The 6,003-nt window shown below is 51.7% G+C and overlaps 1 protein-coding gene across 6 annotated transcripts in view; it reads left to right on the top strand.

The window, feature by feature from the left end:
• The first annotated feature begins 2,357 nt into the window (after positions 1-2,357).
• SLC43A3 (solute carrier family 43 member 3) overlaps positions 2,358-6,003 on the top strand; it is a 29,787-nt gene continuing 26,141 nt past the window's right edge. For all 6 annotated transcript variants that reach the window (XM_060399578.1, XM_060399577.1, XM_042233552.1 and 3 more), the window contains exons 1-3: positions 2,358-2,704; positions 3,303-3,494; positions 4,404-5,736. The gene's annotated coding sequence lies outside the window, so the exon portion shown is untranslated. The remainder of the gene's footprint in view (positions 2,705-3,302; positions 3,495-4,403; positions 5,737-6,003) is intronic.

Raw genomic sequence — 6,003 nt, 5'->3', positions numbered from 1 at the left:
TGGCCATGCCATACAGCATGAGGGATCTTAGTTCCACAGTCGGGGATCGAACCCTAGCCCCCTTCCCTTCGAGTGGAAGTGCCGAGTCTTAACCACTGGACCGCCAGGAAGTCCCAGATGATGCTCGTTTTGAACTGTGTGGATGCCTTCGGGACTGAGGGTTTTCTAGAGCTTTCCCCAGGGAGGATGTCCCTCCCCTCAGGGAGTGAGACCTCTGGTCCCTAAAGCATGCAGCTTCTAGAGACAAAGCCAGCCATCCTGGGTCTGTTCACCCCGGGAGAGGGCGGCTGAGTTTGGGACGTGGGCAAGTGTAATAAACACAGAGAGGCTCTGGTTCCCAGCAGTTCCCAAAGGAACGGTCTCTGAAAGTGGGGAACTATTAAGCTTCTTGGCATCTTAAAACCAAGAGCAGTTCAACTTCAGAGATTGTTCACACGCCTTCGGAGGCCGTTACCAGGAAGCTTTGTCTGCTTAAGTCCCACTCTCGGGGTGTTTTTTTGAACAGAAATTTGCTTCTTTTCAAATCCCAGAGATGTAGGATTAAAATTGGATATTCTCTCTCTTTGAAGAAGTTGGGTTTAGGATGAATTCAAGGATGACTGACTCTACAGAAAGGGGAGCAGATTCAAGAAGAAATGAGGTACAGGGCAGAGATTTCCCCAGGGTGGTTGTTAAACTGCATCAGGAATCTCTGGGGAGGGGGGAGGGGCAGGAGTCTGCATTTCGTTTTAAATGACAGTTTATCATGAATAGGATAAAGAGCACAAACCTAAGTGTATAGCCCAGAAGCATTTTACCTGTGAACAGAGCTCTGTGACACCTCTCAGATCCAGGCCGGAGCCCTCAGGCACCTCAAGGTGCTCCCTCCCGGCTGCAAGCACTGAGCCTGCCTTCCCCTGCGGCCGAACCAACCTCCACTCTGACCTGTCTCACCAGGAGTTCATTCTGACTGTTCTTGAATGTCACACAAATAGGCTCACACATCATAAGCTCTTTCTTTAAGCTTTTTTTTTTTAAAATGTATACCATTTTTAAAACCTTTATTGAAATCATACTTTGCCAACAAAGGTCCCTCTAGTCAAAGCCATGGTTTTTCCAGTGGTCATGTATGGATGTGAGAGTTGAACTATAAAGAAAGCTGAGCGCCAAAGAATTGATGCTTTTAAACTGTGGTGCTGGAGAAGACTCTAGAGAGTCTGTTGGACTGCAAGGAGATCCAACCAGTCCATTCTGAAGGAGATCAGCCCTGGGTGTTAATTGGAGGGACTGATGCTGAAGCTGAAACTCCAATACTTTGGCCGCCTGATGTGAAGAACTGACTCACTCATGTGAAAAGACCTTGTTGCTGGGAAAGATTGAGGGCAGGAGGAGAAGGGGATGGCAGACGATGAGATGGTTGGATGGCATCACCGACTCAATGGACATGGGTTTGGGTGAACGCTGGGAGTTGGTGATGGACAGGGAGGCCTGGCGTGCTACAGTCCTTGGGGTCACAAAGAGTCGGACATGACTGAGTAACTGAACTGAACTGAGCAGCCTTGCTTCTGTTTTCTGTTTTATGTTTTGGGCCTTGAGGCTTGTGGGATCTTAGCTGCCCCTCAGGGATCAAGTCCACCCCCTGCATTGGCAGGCGAACTCTTAGCCACTGGGCGGCCAGGGAGCCCCCATCATGCACCCTTTTGGGTCTGGTTTCTCCGCTCATGCCGTGTCTGTGAAGTTAATCTGTGTCCTGTGCGCCCGCGCTTTGCTCTCTGTATTGAAGGCAGTGCTCCCCTGAGTGGCGATAGGACTGCTGCTCGTTCATCTTCTTCCCGGTGGGCACTCGAGCTGTTTCCAGGCTATTTTGAAGCAGACTCCTAGAAGCACTCCTGTACGTGCCTTTCGTGAACATGTGCGCTGGGTGGATGGCATCACCGACTCGATGGACATGAGTTTGAGTAAGCTCCTGGAATTGGTGATGGACAGGGAGGCCTGGCGTGCTGCAGTCCATGGGGTTGCAAAGAGTCAGACACAACTGAGTGACTGAACTGAACTGAGCTGCGCTCATTTCTGTTGGGCAGATATCTAGGGATAGACGTGATGATTTTGTGACGTGAGGGCTTGGCTGAAGGTTACCTCCAGTGGGGAAGGATGTTGGCTCCTGCAAAATGCCCACAGCATCAGCGACAGAGGCAGCAAAAACAGACATGAGTCTCAGGGACTCGGGCTGTCCTTCCATGATTCTCTCATGAGCTCCAGCCTGCTTTTGTGATACTTTCATTTCTCTGTTTGGCTGTGCTGAGTCTTTCGTTGCTGTGAGAGCTTTTCTCTAGCTGATGTGGTCAGAGGCTACTCTAGTTGCTGCGCACGGGTTTCTCACTGAAGCGGCCTGCCTTGTTGCAGAGCAGTCTCCAGATCGACAGGGCTCAGAAGTTGCGGCTCCCAGGCCCCAGAGCCCAAGCTCAGTGGCTGTGGCACGCGAGCTTCATTGTCTTGCTGCGTGCAAGACCTTCCTGGACCAGGGATTGAACCCTTATCTCCTGCATTGGTAGGTGGATTCCTTACCTCTGAGTCACCAGTGAAGCCCCAGGTCCAGCCTGTTTTTGATCTTCACCACTTTATATCCACCTCCTGGACCCAACTTTCTTACCTATGGAATTCAACCTCCGATATGAGATGCGAAAACTACAGTCTTGCGAGACTGCTTAACCAGCTGCCGTACTGGGTAAGTCGAAATCCCCAGGACAAATCCATAGACACAGGACGCCTGCTTCCCTGATTAAACCTGGCTGACAGTGTGGGTGTGTGTTTGTCTCGATTAGAAACTGCCGGACAGTTTTCAGTGTGGCCCTGCCTATTTCCACTTGTGCAGCAGCCTCATCCTTCTGTGATCTTTTCACCCTTTCAAACTCCCCCCACCCTGGTAGGTGGGTATCTGCATTTTTAAAACAGGCCTTCCTTGGGATTCTCATGAAGGATCAAGGATAAGAAACTGGTTTGGGGAAAGACTTTGGCAGCTGAAGGAAGCCAGTTAGATCTGGAATTCTGTCTTCACCACTTACTGACTGTATGATACTGGTTGACTTTTTATCTCTCTGGGCTTCAGTGTTTTCATCTATTGGATTAATTATTAATCATTGCTAACAAGTATTGAGTGCTTACCAGATGCCAGACACTGTTCGAAGCACTGAATGTGTATTAACTCATTCAACTCTCTCAACAAATGATGAGGAGGGTGTTGTTATTATTTCCAACCTAGAGATGGGGAAGCCGACACCAGGATCCCCCCGGGTAGCCTGGCTCCGTGTTTTGTCCCTCTACAGCAAGGCCACGTGGAGACGAGATGACAACAGGGAAGTGAAGGCTCTGCCGGGGACGACGCTGCCGGCACATAGCGACGATTCTTCAGCGGGTCTCAACGGGAGACTGCCGAGCAGTTCTACCAAATATGCAGAATTTAATACAAGCGAACAAAAAAGCCAGCCACGATCCTGATACATGAAGCAGCCGTACAGGTAGGATTTTCGCAGAAGCCAGAAAAATCCAGCCCTGTCCAGAGAAAAGGACACCCCTGTGGCCCCCTGCCTTGGATATTCTCGACCCTTGGCAGGTAGGAGGCTCTAGAGGAGTGCGTCAGCCTTCTCCTGAGTGTCAACCCATCTGTTCCCTTCACTCTGACTTTGGATTGAACGAAGTATTGATTTCCTTTCCCAAAACTCTGTCCTTCCTGAAGAGATTGTGCTGACCAGCCAACCTCAGGATTCTTGTCTCCTAGATGGTTTCATTTCTCAGTGTGAATTAATAAATTGCACTTCAGGTTTAACAGTTAGCCTCTTGTGAGTTGGTTTAGTTTAGGTCATTCCCCGCTCCTTTCCCCCCGACCCCCACTCCGACCCCCACCCCGACCCCATGACAACAATTAAGTTCCCGGGGAGAGGCTGGAGGGGAGACATCAACAGGGTAATATAAGAAAGGTGTCCAAAGAATGGCATGAATATGTGCCCTTTGAAAGTGTAGAGGACAGAGAGGGGCTTCTGGGGGCGGGGGGGGAAGGAGCTTCAAGGAAGACTTCCTGAAGGAGGAGGACATGGCATAGGAAGAGGGATCATGCTTAGAGGCTGAAACACAGGCTCTGGAGTCTGCTTGTACTGGCTGCCCGTACTGGCTGCGTGACTCGGTATCTAGGCCTCAGGTCCTTCACCTTTAAAGTGGGCATAACAATAGTAGCCACATTATGGGGTAGCTGTAAGGATAAAATGATTATACATCACACGTGAGTAGCTCTTAGCGCAGTGCTGGGCCCACAGGCGGTACTCAGAGTGGCTGTCAAGGGTGTTCCTTTGTTAACATCCAAACTGATGCTTTCATTGAGGAGAATTCTACGAGAAGAAGGTGAGGGGCGTTGAGTCTGTGTTTCCTTTAAGACCCGCAGGGCAGAAGCTCTCCGCAGTACGCAGCTCCTTCCGGGAGCGTGGGCACAGCCTGTCCTGCGGTTTCGCAGAGCTGGCTGTGCGATCTGCAAGAACCCAGCGGCCTTGAGAACTTCCGTGGTTTCTGAGTCACTGTCAGGCCGTTTCAACTTCCAAGCAGAAAGCCCCAGGGCGACTCACCACCAAGGCCCTGTCTGGCCTCCAGCATGGGGGTGAGGGGTGCTTCCTGCTGCCCCCCAACAGATCCCCGAGCCCGTTCAGCCTCTGCACAGAATCCCAGCATCACCGGGGGTGGGGCTGAGCCAGGTTCAGCACAGGCCCCTAGGAGAAGATGCTCCAGATGAGCCAGCTTGGTTCCCAGGGCCGGGCCCGGCCCCCAGGCCTCCTGCTTCTCTGTCTCGTGTTCTGTCTGCAGATCCTGGGGGGCCTTCCCTGATCTCCCCACAAGCGTGATTCTGGTGGGGCCCGGAGGAGAGGCAGAGGAGAACAGGTTGGGGGGCGCCAGGGTTTCCTCGTGCTTTCCTGGGCAGCGGAAACCACCCCCTCCCAGGTACTTCCTCACCCCCACCCCTCCAGCACCACGGAAACTGCCCCGCTTCTGGGAGCTGACAGAGAACGCTGTCCGGTTCGTGATCTCCGAAGAAGAGGACTTAACTTTGTGACCAGGGACCAGGCTGGGCCACTCAAGAGCTTTGGTGTAGCAGAGTTTTATCAAAGTGAGTAGGGGACAGAGAGAGCTTCTGGCACAGACATCAGAAGGGGGAAGGAGACTGCCCCCCTCGCTAGTCCAAGCAAGGCCTTCTATATTTTTACCAGAGCCTCTCCCCCAAAGTACAGCTCAAATTAACAAGATTAGAATTTATAATAGAAAGGTCTTACAGTATACAAGTTTTAAGAGCTCCAGATTTGTCAGAAGGTTCCTGTTAAGGAGAAACATGTCCTCGAGCAAGATACATCGTTAGACACATTGATAAAGATAAATGGACTAAATTAAAGATACACTGACTAAGACAAAGCAATGTAGAAAAAAGTGATTGTCCCTTTCTGCTTCTTGAGAACCCCAGACCCCTACCTCCTCCTTGGGGAGGCTCCTCCCAGACGTCTTACTAACCTACCTAAGAACTGACTCTGCGTTCACTTCCCACTTCCCTTTGCCTTTCCACAAAACAAAAGTGTTTTCATCGGCCCCAGCTCTTCCTGTTCTTTTTCTCCTGGTGGAGCTGGGCATCTGAAAAATCCTGCTGTTTTCGTCTGGGAATCCCGTCTCTCCCCCTGGGTTCATCTCCTCTTTTCAGCAGAATCCACGATGGTGGGTGCGGGTTGCCAGGTGAGTGAGGCTGGGGGACGCAGATCTGTGGGTGAATAGAGAGGCAACACTCTGCTCTCCTTTTAATCAAGGCTGCCTTCCGAAGCGGGCACCCACTCCCATCCCTGTTACCAATAATTGCTACCCACCCACCTCATCCCAGCTCTGTCCCGCCCTTGTGGGAACCCCGGCAGAGGGAAGGGTGGGGTGCAGGATGAGAACGCCTGTCGCGGCTGGAGCAGCAGGTGGACGGTCCAGTCCTGCCACGTACTGCAGGGGTGATGCCGG

Source organism: Ovis aries, chromosome 15 (genome assembly GCF_016772045.2).
Source record: "Ovis aries strain OAR_USU_Benz2616 breed Rambouillet chromosome 15, ARS-UI_Ramb_v3.0, whole genome shotgun sequence".
In the NCBI taxonomy this organism is placed as follows: Eukaryota; Metazoa; Chordata; class Mammalia; order Artiodactyla; family Bovidae; genus Ovis; species Ovis aries.
Note: the sequence above shows the minus strand (reverse complement) of the source record. Positions and strands in the feature narration are given on the sequence as shown.